The 14372-nt window shown below is 44.4% G+C and overlaps 1 long non-coding RNA gene across 1 annotated transcript in view; it reads right to left on the bottom strand.

The window, feature by feature from the left end:
* Window positions 1-13815, bottom strand: part of LOC307212991 — a 74767-nt gene extending 60952 nt beyond the window's left edge. Inside the window, exons 1-2 of the long non-coding RNA XR_013837333.1 lie at window positions 13725-13815; window positions 13329-13414 (exon numbers count right to left, since the gene is read on the bottom strand). This is a non-coding gene — a long non-coding RNA (uncharacterized lncRNA). The remainder of the gene's footprint in view (window positions 1-13328; window positions 13415-13724) is intronic.
* Between the last annotated feature and the right edge of the window lie 557 nt (window positions 13816-14372).

Below are 14372 nucleotides of genomic sequence, written 5' to 3'. Positions count from 1 at the left end.
TAAAACAAGCAAGCAGAATATAAAATGGAAGAATGGTATAAAGAGGTGTGGGATATAACTATTAATGATAAATTAACATGTGTCATTAAGGTAAGATGGGGAATATGCAGGGGAAATGGTTTTGAGGAGATACGGAGGGTGTTTGTAGAATTTGCACTGTTAAAATGGAAAGGGGTCAAACCATCTGAAGAGGTGTTGAAGTTTTGGGAGGTTGGGTAGTTACAATGGAATGGTCTTGGTGGTGGGGTGCACATTTTTATTCTTATTTATTTATGATGATTATTTTGTCAAAATAAAATAACCCATAAAACTATAACCCATCTTTCCTCCAAGAAGTTCAAGCTGGCATACATGGTTCTCACCATGTTGTGCTAACATCAATCCTGTGAGAGGTAGGTTAGGCTGAGCCACTATGACTGGTAATGAGCTGCATGGCTGGGTGGGGATTTGAACCCTGGTCTCCAGATCCTAGTCCACTATATACCACATTGGCTTTCACTGAATTTATTTTTCAATTTTGGCTTTTGTCTGTCGCCCAGTAGAACTGCTGTGTGTTTTTGTGTCTTAAAAAAACAACAGCAGCAGCAAAAGACCTAGAGAGAACAAGGCCAGCGCCTTGCAATTTATTGGCTTGTCATAATCGTTCATTTGCCCCAGGAAGGAGTGTATAATAAATCACTTATCCAAATGAGTTTGGATATTCTACGTTAAAGACGTTTGAGTTTAAAACTGCTATTCTTGGCCAATTTACAATGGATAATTCTTGCTACCTGGTTATGTCTCACAAGGTAATCAATACTTGACAGAGCAGGGCAACCTGTAATGATGCAGTCTATTGACTGGGTATGTGACTGCATTCATGCTGTTTGTCATTAGTTGTAATTTTGGGGACAAATCTGTCGTTGGATCTTGAATGGCAGCTATAATATACTCTGCTTGAACATGAAAGTTTGCTCTGTGTTCAGGAGTGTAATTGATTTCTTTACTCTTGGCAGGAGCATCACTCAGACTCCAGCCCATCTTCATTTTGCATCTCTTAGGAGCAGAATTAGAAAAGGGGTAGGGAGCCTGTGGCCAGCTCCCCTCCTCTCCAGTCATCCTCACCAGGAATGATGGGAGTTGTGGCCTAAGAGCATGTGGAGGGCCAAAGGTTGTCCACTCCTGAATTAGAGATTTGATTTGCTGATTGACGCTGTGGGTTAAACCACAGAGCCTAGGACTTGCTGATCAGAAGGTTGGCGGTTCAAATCCCTGCAACAGGGTGAGCTCCCATTGCTTGGTCCCTGCTCCTGCCCACCTAGCAGTTCAAAAGGACGTCAAAGTGCAAGTAGATAAATAGGTACTGCTCCGGTGCGAAGGTAAACGGCGTTTCCGTGCGCTGCTCTGGTTCGCCAGAAGCAGCTTAGTCCTGCTGGCCACATGTACGCTGGCTCCCTCGGCCAATAAAGCGAGATGAGCGCCGCAACCCCAGAGTTGGTCACGACTGGACCTAATGCTCAGGGGTCCCTTTACCTTTTTAACACAATCTTATTTGTTGGGAAGGGAGCATTTGCGATTGTTGGTTTGACAGAAAGAAATATTGCATAGAATCTGTCATCCCATGCTTACAACTCCATCTGCAAGAGATGATCTCCTAAAGCATTTTCTCTCCTTTGCTGGCTCCCAGATGATGAATAATCACAGCAATGCCCATAGTTATTACATAATATGGGAGCCATCCACGTGTGCCTTGCATATGTCATATGTTCTAGCTGTCCCTCTTTACAATATTGCAATGAGTGTTGTAATTGAGAGACACTTCCTTACAAGGGACATAGGAAGGGAAGTTAAGAGATAACTTAGAGAGGAGCCCCAACAAATGTTGTCCTACCTATAACTGATTGGCAATAAACCATTATATTAACTTATTTTACTTGACCTTTATGGGGGTGAACCCCATGGCGTCAGATGTAAAGAGCAAACAGATGTTTGAAGAAGAACTAGGGGCAACTGAATACTGTGGACAAGAAGAGACCCACACAAACATTGAGACCTGGTTGCAGGAGGTAGCAGGAGAATGGTAATAACAGAATGTTTGCAACTGTCATCCAGCATACAGAAAATTCAGGCAAAGATTTGAACTTTATCCATAGGGTGCCATAGAGACTGAAGAAAAACCAGATAAACTATCAATTTTGCTGCATGTTGTTAGGAATAAGTACAGGAGATATACAATTCCTTTCTGCAGAATAAGAAAAGTGAATATAATGCTATAATGACTAAATTCAACGAGTATTGTATACCCCCAAAACACAGACCATTGAAACACAGAAAATTTTTTGTACACATATGGGAAATTGATGGGAATATAGAGCAATAGAGGCCCAAGAGTTAAAAACCTCTTAGCAAGCCCTTTGCACTTATTAGACTCTCTGAGTTCAGAGCCAATATTTTTCTGTAGCATTAAGGAAACCACAGTAAGGAAAAGAAAGTTGCATGAAGAAGGTGTCACTTGAGTGGGAGAAGAGAGCTTAAGATATGCAGAGTAGCAGAGCTGGTGAGAGCTCAAGCCAGCAAGACTAATGGTCATGGATATTTGGAGTTTAGAGTCCAGCAACATCCAAACAGCCACAGATTCCACACTTCTTCAGGTAAAGGAGGGTGTGCCATCACGAAATACAAAGGCACCATATACAAACGTAGGCTACCTATCCCTCATAAGTTTAGTTGGAAAGGGCTCCTTTGGTCTCGTTGCCACCACAGCAGAGCTGTACAAATGCAAAGGTGAACCCCACACTTGTTGATTACTTTCACCTGCATTGCGGTAAACAAAGGCAGAGCAATTCTAAGCAAAGGAAGATGGTGGAACTTAATGCAGTCTTAAATTCAGCGGGTGCAAATTAACTCTATTCCAAACTCATTTCAGGTGTGGGGTTACTGCCATCTGAGCCAGCCGAAGTCTGGCAGAGGGAAAACAAACCCCTCTTTTTGCAAGTATAATTGACACTGAGTTGCCAAGTCACATGACTGAGCTAAATGGAGTTAAGATCCAGTGTAAGTCCCCCTGCCCTGCCTCTCCAGAACACCCATTTTTCGGGGCTTATCCGTTTTTCATAGTGTGAGCCCTGGCTGAGCCAGGTTGAGCAACTTACACTGGCATAGCCTGGCTGTGCTGCGAACTGATCAGCTGAGCCATAGATCTGCCAAATCCTAACTCGCTCAGCTCAGTGGATCTTGGGTTCGGATTGCCCATTTGTAAACTTTCTGCTTAGATCTTTGGGGGGAGTGGGGAGTAATTGTTCACACCAACCTTCATTTGTGGTGTATTCTCTCAGCCTCTTCATAAATCTGTTTGAGTCATATTCAGATCATGTAGGACAGTATTAAACTCAAGTAAAGATAAAATGAAGTGAATATAAGCCAAAGGTTTATGTTGGGTGCTATGCTAATCCAACAGCGTTTTGTTTATTTAATCATGTTTTGGTGTTTCCGTTCCCCCTTCTCACTATAATTCTTCCAATTTTGCTCCTGTAGTTCCACACTTCTCATTTATTTTTCTCTCACAGTTAGGTATATAGCACTCAGTCTTTGCTTCGGTTAATGGAAAATGACCTTTTGGTTTCAGGCTTCATATCTGTACTTCTCTTACAGCTGGGTGACAAACCACCGAATGAATTTCTCTGAATTTCTCTTTCAACAATTCAACATCACCGTCATACGAAATGTCTTTCTACTTGTATTAATTTTTTGGGTCACTGGTGTCTTCCCCATTTTTTAATGTCTTCATTTATATATGTAAATGCTGCTTTTTATATTTAAGAAAACCCATGAAATGTTTTCTTAAAATTGAGTCTTTTTTTAAAGTTATTAATAATTGTCTTTTCAGCTGCAGCATTTGCTTTCAGTTCCCCTCAACTTCTCTGTTGCTAAGCTAGATTTCTTCGCTGCAACTTTTAAAAGTGCTTTTCTTCTGTCAAGACATCCAAAGTTATGTATTATAACGTGTTCTTAAGTGTATGCAATTGTGCCTCTTACACTGATGGAAAGCTCTTTGATCCCTCAGAACCTTCCATCAGCAGGATGGGAAGGGAGGCAAATTTTATGGATTTCCTCCTCCCTCTGCTGCCCTCCATGTCACTTCTCATACTGCTTGAAAGGATCACCCAGCCCTCCAGTATAAATTTCGGAGGAGCAGTGGAATGTATGAATCAGCAAACCAGCCTTCAGTTCCACTGAGGAAAGGCCTCATTAGAACAAGGAGCCTTCCATGACTGCAATGCACCTCATTGGACATGTCAAGTCATTATGAATATGGATTCATAATTATAATAATTATTAGCACAGAATCATCTATACTGACACAACAACTCTCCAGGGTATCAGACAGGGATCTTTCCCTGCCTGCCATACTTGGGTTGTAGTAAGGACCCTCTGCGTGCAAAGGAAACATTCTAGCAGTGAGCTCTGGCCTTTTCCCCAAAGTGACAAGCCAGGGTGATCTGATTCTCTCTTTATGCTGCTGCTGTTTGTGATAGAAGCAGAGCTTCTCTTCATTTTTGCTGCCTGCAAATAGGATGGTGAATTGAAGGGGATATTCCAACTTAGCCCTAAAACCACAAACCTTGGGACAAGCCAAACCCAAGAGCCACTGGGATGAACAAACTAGGATCTAGTGGATCACGGGCTCAGCCAGTGGTATAGCGTGGGGGGAGCACAGGGGTGGTTGCCCCAGGTGCAGAATTGTTAGAGGCTGCAGAATTTCAACACCTGGTGCTGCCTCAATACAGCTGTGTGCTTCCATTGCTGGAATCCATTGAAAACGGCTTCTCTATGGGAACCAGGAAGTGACCTCCAGACAACAGAAGGACTCTTCTTTTCTGTGATATCCTGGGCGACGCAGACACTGTTAGGTAGTTGAATGTGCATGTGTCCTCCATCCGTTTTCCTCCCTCTCCCCCTTCTGTGTGGCCCTGGGTGCCGTCAACCCATGCTACACCACTGGGCTCAGCTGACTGGTTCCTGGCACAGACAGACTACACCAACATAATCCCCTCATCCTTGCTCAATGAGAGATGTGATGGCATGAATCCTGGCTCAGCCACCTGAGCTGAGATTGGCAGATCTTACTGGTGTAAACTCTGAAAAATGGGGGGATGGCAGTTTCAAGAATGGATGGAGTGGGGAGACTTATGCTACATCCAAACTCTGCTCAGCTCAGTCATATGACCTGGTAACCCAGCAAAACCTGGCAAAAAGGGTGGTTCAAATCAAATTATTCTGAAAGCTTGTCTTCTCTCTTCCAGGCTTCAGTGAGCTCAGCCTATAGTAGCTCCCTTGCTGAACAAAGTTTATAACAGGGTTAATTTACATCAGCTTAAGTTCAGCTATTATTAAGTTTTACCAGCTTCCTATACATAAGGGAAGTGGCCATGGGAATTATGTTTTCAAAGCCAAATTATGTGTTTTTTCCTCCACTCTCACAGAATCAGTGCATATAAGCAACCCTGGCTATTGTTGCCAATTGAATCAAGGGGGCGGAATAATTTTGTGCAGTGAAGGCTATGCGCTTTAGCATTTGCAACTCAGAATGTCTTTTTAAAAAGATGCTCATAAAAAAAATAAAATTTAATGAGCAATTTTAAAAATAAAAAGTTGGACAGTTTTATTTGCTATCTTTGCCTGCAGGTTCCATTGCAATTATGCTGGTTAGAAACATTTAACAAACATATTTAAAACTGAATATATAACAAGTTTGTTATATTTTACAACCTGATGCTCAAGGCATAAAACTGAGTAGGTCCTTTATTGGGCTAAGTGTTGATATTGTTTATTGGATCTACACATTCTAAGTTAATTCTGTCAAATCACCCAATAAGGATAAGGTCATGGAACTGAACCCCCGAGTTATCGCAAAAGTTTACAAAATGTTTTACCAACTGTTTGGTACAATGAGAGTTTCTGCATCCATTTCAGTGAAAGCAACATGACTAACAGAAAGATACTGACTTGGGTCTGAAACTAAAGCACCCCTTTCCATTCACAAAAATGTATTTGAACCCGTTGAGGATCCTGCTAGCAGAAAAGTGATAGTCATAGATTCCTCCTTCTCCAATAGTGGTCCACATGGTGGACAAGAGCAACAGAGCTATCCTCCTGGCACTGCAGTCACTACAACTTATCTCGACAGTGCTGGGGTGATATATGGTGGTGAGATCAGGGCTGCATGTGCTACACATCAGTAAGTGTGATGGGTAGGACTTGTTCTTAGTATGTTGGAGGAATGGCAGGAGGCACCAGCTAGGGAACCTCCCAAGGGAAGAAGGTTCAGAGCCAGGGGATTGGTGGTGGGATGACAATGAGTGATCAAAGGGAGAAGAGAGCAGATTGGGAGGAGGAGAAGCTGAAGAGGTAACAGGGCTTAGTGAGCAGGAAGAGGCTGGGGCAGAGAGCAGTCTAGAATCAGAGGCAGAAGCAGAAGGGGGTCAAGAAGTAGAGTGGGGGCACGCTGGTGAAGAAGCCAGGGGATCAAGCCCCCTGTTGTGACCAACTTCCCTCCCCTCTGATCTTCCATAACACAAAGAAGAATGAAGAGGGCAAAGAGAGACAAGATGATAAAGGCTTAGGCTGCTGGGGAAGGAACCAGGAGAGGAACCTTAGAGAGTTCTGGAAAGGCAGGGACCTTCAGTCCTCACAACTGCCTCATTGGGGCAAGGCTTACTGGGAAGAGTTGCTGTGATCACTAGGCCTGCATTGTTCTGGGTCCTTTGAATAAAGAGTTAACTTCACTGACTCCAGGTGTTTTATTGCTGACCTGTCCCTGACTCCAGCTGTTGACACTGCGTGGGCATTTTATATATTTTTCATTGCTCCAGCAGATCCACACCATACATTTAAAGCACACCCAGCACACATTTAAAGCATGTGACTCCGCCCACAGAATCCTGGGTCACATGTCTGAGCTGAACAGAGTTAGGATCCAGAGTAAGCCCTCTCCTACCCTTCCAGTCCTGCGCCCTCCCTTCCAGGTGTCCAGGGCTTATCCTGGTGTATGTTCTACTGGCTCGGCTCAGCCAGCTGGGTCACAGCTGAGCCATGATGGGGGAATTACAGCATGTCAGCATATCTTTGGCTGAGACTGGCATAAGGCAGCTGATCCAGGAACCAACCACATCCCAACTTGCTCATCCCAGCAGATCAAGGGATAGTATTTTGCCCTTAGATGGAAATCTACTAGAGGGGCTACTTCTGCATCTCCCAAAATGGGGACAGGAAATAAGATGTAGATTTTGGTAAAATGTGCCTATTCTGTACATAAAGACACAAATTTAAAAATAATGATTATTACTGAAAAATAAATACATCTCATCATAGCAAGGAAAACTGTGCCCAGATGACTTGTATGATGTCAATATGCTGCCCAGGTGCTAACTTTTGATGGACAGCTTCAAGGTACCTGCTCTCCCTTTTAACACTTTTTTTTTTTTGTCTTTCTAATTGATTTCAACCAGACACTATTTCAAACAGAGAACTGTCTAAAGTAGGACAGATGGTCACCCCAAACTGTAATGACCTCAGAAACATGGGTGCTCCCCCAATACAGCTGCTTGGGCTGCCCTGGTAGGAAATCAACAGCGCTGTTAGTCAGCCTTTTGGGAGATGTTGGATGTTGTTGGAACCATTCCCGAATTCCTACATGCAGTGAATACAAGAGACCAGAAGTTGTTGACCCAGATGCCAAAGTGTACACTTTTTAAATGAAAGTGAAGGAGATTAGTTGATAAGCTTGTTTTGATCTTGGCTTATGCCTGATCCTTATGGGGTCTGGCAGCTTTCAGAGATGAAAATCTGCCTTGGGCAATTATGTCAAATGTAGTCCTGACCCCAGCTAGGCATTGCATCAGCATTTGTAATGGAAAAAGTGCATCTGCTTCTTGATGGAACCAGAGCCCTCAAGGCAATTCTAACTACAATAGTTGATGACGTCCAGGAAGGAAGTGCTTTCAGTAGAGGAACAAAATATTAAGTAACATTAACCTCAGGGAATAAACTCTGGGATAATCCTGGTTGAGTCAGCCTGGTCAAAATAGCTGATTTGTTTATAAAGGTCCACAATCATTATAGCAAATTGTTTGGTCGATGCTGCTTGAATGCTAGTAGAGTGGGCTAGGGACAAAAAAAAATCACTGATATGGGTACCATCTAATTATTTTTCTTGGTGCTTCCCAAAGGTTTCTGGTTGGCTACTGTAAGAACAGGACACTGGACTGAATGGGTCACTGGTCTGATCTAACAAGGCTCTAATGTCCTTCTGCTTCTCATTATCCCTTCAAATGGCATGAGTGTGGCCTGCTTGGGATCATCCCGTTTTATCCACATAACATCCCCTGTGAGCTACGTTTGGTTGAAGGCTGGCATCCTATCCCAAGCTACCTAGTGAATTTCAAAGTTAAGCAAAAAATTCAACCTGGGTTCCTCAACTTCACATCCAGATTTTTGCATTCTAGTTACACCATGATAACTCTCTGAAAATGGATGTCAGATCTCACCAACAGCAATAAACAAACAAACAAACCTCATACTATAAAGAGATTTTCTTCATGGCTCTGTAGATGGAGTGTTTTGACACTGATTTAGCATCAACGCAATCTGTTGTCCAGATCCAAGGCTCACATATGGTAATTCACAACATTGAGCCAGATTCAACTAAATAGTTGCTCTAGAAGAAGCCAGCATAACAAGTCCTGCCACTGCAATGGGGCTTTGCTCCTCTATTTGCCCTGAACCCCCCAAATCATCTCTGAGTGGGTCAGGAGAACCCTCAGAACAGTGCATGAGGGGAGAACCTTCTGTCTGGCAAGTATAAATATTGAATTTCTCCCATTATCTTTTTGGTAGAGGAGAAGGGACATGCTTTCTCCTCCATCACAGAAAATAATGTACTGTAGCTGCTCAAGTAAATGCCTTAACCAACCCTTCATCATGTAGGAACAACCAAGGGAGCAGAGGCCAACCAGCTACATTAGAAAAAAACAAAACATAGATCTTGTCTTAAACTGTGTTGGTGAATGCCATTCTTGCATTCTTGCAGTATGTTGTCATTTATTTTTTTTATGAATGCATTTATATTCTTTCTCTCTGGCTGCCTAATGACTCACGGATGGAGCTATTAAGGAGAGTAGTTGTGAGAAATAATGAGCTTTATAAGCAGGAAAATATCTCTGAGATTTTGCTTCCAGGGAGCAGCCAGCTGATGATTTGAATAGTGGTAATTCTGATCAGCTTTCATATTTCCATGCACTGTGTTTCCCTGATGGGCCAAGGCTCTCTCTAGGGTCAACAGATAGGCCACTGATGGCAGATCAGGTGTAGGGAAGGTGCATGACTTCAAATGTGGGAAATGTTTTATGTGGACTTCCCCGTTGCTCATGCATATGGTCCCATCCAGCATCAGCTCCAGCCCCTTTCAAACTGATGTGGGATCAAAATGTACATTGTATTCTGTCTCCTAACTCTTCCCTTTCTAACCTGTTCTTGAACTTCTCCAAGCCAAGGACCTTACCTTAAGGGAGGAAGAAGATGCAATACTGTCAGTGTGGTGTAGTAAAGGTAAAGGTAAAGGTACCCCTGCCCGTACGGGCCAGTCTTGACAGACTCTGGGGTTGTGCACCCATCTCACTTAAGAGGCCAGGGGCCAGTGCTGTCCGGAGACACTTCCGGGTCACGTGGCCAGCGTGACATCGCTGCTCTGGCGAGCCAGAGCCGCACACGGAAACGCCGTTTACCTTCCCGCTGGTAAGCGGTCCCTATTTATCTACTTGCACCCGGAGGTGCTTTCGAACTGCTAGGTTGGCAGGCGCTGGGACCGAGCAGCGGGAGCGCACCCCGCCGCAGGGATTCGAACCGCCGACCTTTCGATCGGCAAGTCCTAGGCGCTGAGGCTTTAACCCACAGCGCCACCTGCGTCCCTTCAAAACCTGGGAAACTAAAAACCTGGGAAACCAGAGTTCTAGTCCCTACTCAGCCAGGACGTTCACTGGGTGACCTCGGGACAGACACTGTCTCTCAACCTAGCCTACCTCACAGGTTATTGTAAGGATAATATGAGAAGATGGAAACCATATATGCCACCTTGAGCTCCTTGGAGGGGAAAATGGGATATAAATGCAATCAGTGCTATTTTTCTAGAAGAAGCGGTGCTGGAACTCACCATGAACACCTCCCTCGTGGCAATGGAGCCCACTGAGAGGTGTTGGGACTGAGTTCCGGTTTGTTTGGCTGAAAAATAAGAAGCCCTGAATGAAATAAATAATAGGAATATGAAGATAGGAGCTAACCTGCACTCCTTGCCTGGCAATGAAACATCATTTCCTTCTGGTGTGATTATGAGGCATATAATTTTAATGAGACTAGTTCCTGACCCCACAAAACCCATTCTGGAAGGTACCTGGAACCACCTCTACCGAGAGGATGGGAGATGTAATGAAAATGTTAAACAGTTGGCATCTGAGCAGCAGAGAAGCAGAGAGAGGGAGGGGTAGGTTGGTTCTTTTTGGGGCCAGGCTATGAAATATATACATGAAGGTGCTGAAGAGGTGCTTTTCTGGCTACTAGGTGCAGGCTTTCTTGGAACTATGATTGCTTGCTTGTGTGCCTTCTTTCTTCATATCTAGGTGTCATAGGAGACAGGGTATGGTAGACAGGGTAACCTGGCTTCCTAATGGTGTGTGTTGCTGCCTGGTGCTGAGAGGTGGAGAGGCAGGACAGCAGGGAGTTTGGCAGGTGCAGTTGCAGGTTTAGGGGCATCAGATTGGTTCTGCCACTGAGCCTGCACTGCACTGAGCTCCCTGACACCTTGTATGGTGAGTAACGCTGCCCTGACAACCACTGCTGATCAGAAGCACTGTATGTCAGCAGTAGATCATCTGATTGACATGGAGAAAGCCTCAGGCTCAATCCTTGGTCCTTGCAGGATAAGTTAGGAAGACTCTCTGTCGGAAACCCAACAGCCAGGGTAGACCAATGGTCTGTCTATGTTGCGTGCCCAGGTGTCCCCATCTTAAACAATAAATAATGAGACACAAGAAGTTCTTATTTTGGGTGAAATCAGGCCACAACTTTATTGACTACAGATGTAAGAGGTTTGGCATAGGCATTGGGTAGACCACACTCCTTCTGGTCTACCTGCCGGAAGTACTTAATTTGGGGTCATCCAGAAGTGAGGGAGTTCCCTCTCTGGATAGTGCCTGGGAATCCAGACAGAAGCATCTTCCGTGGATCCCTTTAGTGGGATACTCCATTTACCCGAGGGGCAGGAAGAAGCTATAACCTTCCCTCACAAACAAATGCATAATAAACCACACTGCAAATCTGCAGTTTTTGACAAGGAAACCAGCTGTGTCATGCAGTATCTTCTGAAATAGAAGGTAAACAGATATAAGGCAGATAATCTGTCACATAGGAAATCAGTTCCATTTCACATAAACAGCTGGCGACGCCTTGGAAGCTTCTGTGAGTAATTTCAATGCATGGAGCAGCAACTGAGGTTTTGAAATGTAGCGACTGTGCTACAGTGTCATTCCCGAAGCAATTGCAGTGGGCGTCAAAATATTTATCGACCTCCAGCAGAACTAGATCATTAAGAAAGAAGAAGTGTGCATGTTAAGGTCAGCCGACCTGAGAAAGGAAGAAGGGCTGAAATCAATGAAGACATCTCCCCTGTTTGAAAGCATAAGCTGCTGATTACCATTCGGTACACAGGAGAATGCCTGTGTACTCTGCTCCAGAGGGAGGCTTGGGGGCTCAAAGAAAGCCCCACAGAGAGACAAGGTGCCTTAGGCAGGCTTGAAGCAAAAACACTGTGAATGATTAATTACTTCAGCAAAGTCGGTGTTCTAAAGAAAGCACAAAGGTTGCAGGCTTTATTTGCACAGGAAGGTGGGAACCCACAAAACTATATTTCAGTAATTTCCTGAGTCTGAAAGTGCTCAAGTGTCAGTGCAATGGGGTTGCCATCTTTTCTCCGACAGGCTTCATTTGCCTTTGCGACATGGCAGGCAGACGTTCCACAGGTCCAGGGCATGCAATGGAGGGGAAAGCATCACCTGCTGATCTTTTGCAGTCGTGCAGCTCTTCATGGCACCAGAGCCCTTCCAAAGAACAAAATGGCCATCCTAGAGTGTAATGATGAAGCCATCACCAATGTTTAGAGAGGAGAGTTTTGGCTAAAAGGGGGAAACCCCCGGACTGAAAAGCACTAATTGCATGCGAACCACATGGATTTGTAAATCTGATTTCTTCATTGATGTGATCTCTAGTGAGCAGAAGTGCTCTTGCCTCAGATAATGGGCTTATAAATCAGATGGCTTATAAATACCACTGGTGGCGCTTGACTATTCCTTCTCTCTAACAGCACAGAAGTGCAGCGCAGGCCTGGTTCTCACAATCAGATGGGATGGCAAAGTTGCTTCGGGACTGGATGACTCCAGACTATGAGCCACTATTTGTGGTGTGGGTGGGAACTGGAAGACAGATGTTGGTCAATGGAGCGACACAGGAGGAGCTGCATTGCAGAGCAGGCTAACCGCTGCCAGTTACTGAGAAGGCAGGAAGCAAAGTATCAGGGAGTTAAGCACAGTGCAGGTGCAATGGCAGAACTGATCTGCTTCTGCTTCTGCACTGCGCTGCCCTTAGCAGTAACTTTGCCCCTATCAGTCACTGGCAGCCGTGAGTGGCATTAGAAAGCCAGGCCAGCCATCAACCGCACCTGCACCACCAGCCACAACTGCACGGCACTAAGCGGAACATGCCAAAGTCAGAAATGGGGGAGGCAGGGTGGGTATGTCACATGGGTGACAGGGATGTTTCATGTCCCCAGGGCCCACTATACATGTTTTGCTGCCCTGTGTTTGGTTTCAGTACTTGAGGAAGCATAAGGTGGGTGAAGGAAGTATAAGCTCTTACGGAACGTTTCAATATCCATTTCAAAGCACTGTGGATTTAAGTAACCCTGCTCAGTTTGTTCAAGGTGAAGCAGAGATATGTAAGAGATAGAGACATGCTTCCATCTCTGTGCCAAGGATATGAGATGTCTGTACCTCCCTTTTGCACCAGAGCTGTCATTCTGCCATGATTGTGCTTTGAAGTTTCTGATTAGATTCAGGGGGCTGACTCGTATTTGATTCTACCCGCCCAACCCACCCAAGGATCTGCTAATCTTGCAAGAACAGGCTCTTCTTGTGAGATTTACAATGCTTTCTTGCTTCCAAATGCCTTGAAATATCCTCCAATTTTGTTGCAGTATTTCAACAACCCCTGGCTGAGCAGAACAAATAATAATAAAAAATCAATACCTTTTTTTACTTTGGTACAGGAGGTCAGCACAACATCAGTGCACCTCTTCAGCCCGCTTAAAATCCTTGTGTTATGACAGGACTTGCTAAAAGCATAAGTAGAGACAAGAATCTGTTGAAAGGTGCAAGCTCACCACTTTAGACCTCAGTAGGAAACTTTCAGAAACAAACCAACTGTAGTTATAATTAGAGGTGGGAACATTTGCAGTCCCTGGCAAATAGTTTCCAACTTGGCTCCAGTTTCCACTTCACGGCCACAGAGAGAAGTGTGTGTTCATGCAGCGGGAGATAGAACCCAGGAAAGTAGTACCCAGGCTGTGTTTTATTGTTTCTGTTTGTTCATTCTTTGACCTGCTTTCTGCTAATCTGCCAAACTCAAAAGCCTCGTTCACTTACCAGAGCAAAGAGGGTCCTGGCAGATGACCTCACAGTTCCTGCTCTGAAAAACGACAGCCTGGAGCTGTGTTCCTCTGCATTCCTCTTCCACAACACCACTTTGTGGGACACGTAAGGCAGCAAAGAACTTCAAACATACCTCTACAGATGGGTGGATGCCTGCCATAGTCTTACCACTTGGTAATTAAGCCTATGAAACTTGCAATTGAGTGACTCCGTTCAGCCTAGCTTGCAAATCAACCCTTAATAGACCCGCTTCATGCTCCCTGAAACTGCACTGATGATTCATCTGATATAATTACTGTCTTTAACACAAACAAACAAAAGTGGGACTTTGGGGGTTAAAGCAGGGAAGAGTGGCAGCTTTCGGTTTCTGATAGAAGTTGTGTATGGAATGACAGAGGTCAGGCAAAAGAATTTTAGCACTCAAGCGAACTTGTGACTGTTGTAGCAGCAGCAGGGTGGCTGTGACAAAGTGCAGTGACATTTACAAAATTCTTTGATTGCTAGGGACGATTAGGTGCTCTGCTTTGTCAAAGGAATAGGTACTATCTCTCTGTAACTGCTGTAAAAGAGACAGTCCTCAGAGGAATAAGTTGCAATAAAAGTTAGTTAAGCATCAAGGCTGGTAATATTGGCGACTGTAAT

The sequence above is a fragment of the Podarcis cretensis genome (genome assembly GCF_951804945.1).
Source record: "Podarcis cretensis genome assembly, chromosome: 3".
Lineage (NCBI taxonomy): Eukaryota > Metazoa > Chordata > Lepidosauria > Squamata > Lacertidae > Podarcis > Podarcis cretensis.
Note: the sequence above shows the minus strand (reverse complement) of the source record. Positions and strands in the feature narration are given on the sequence as shown.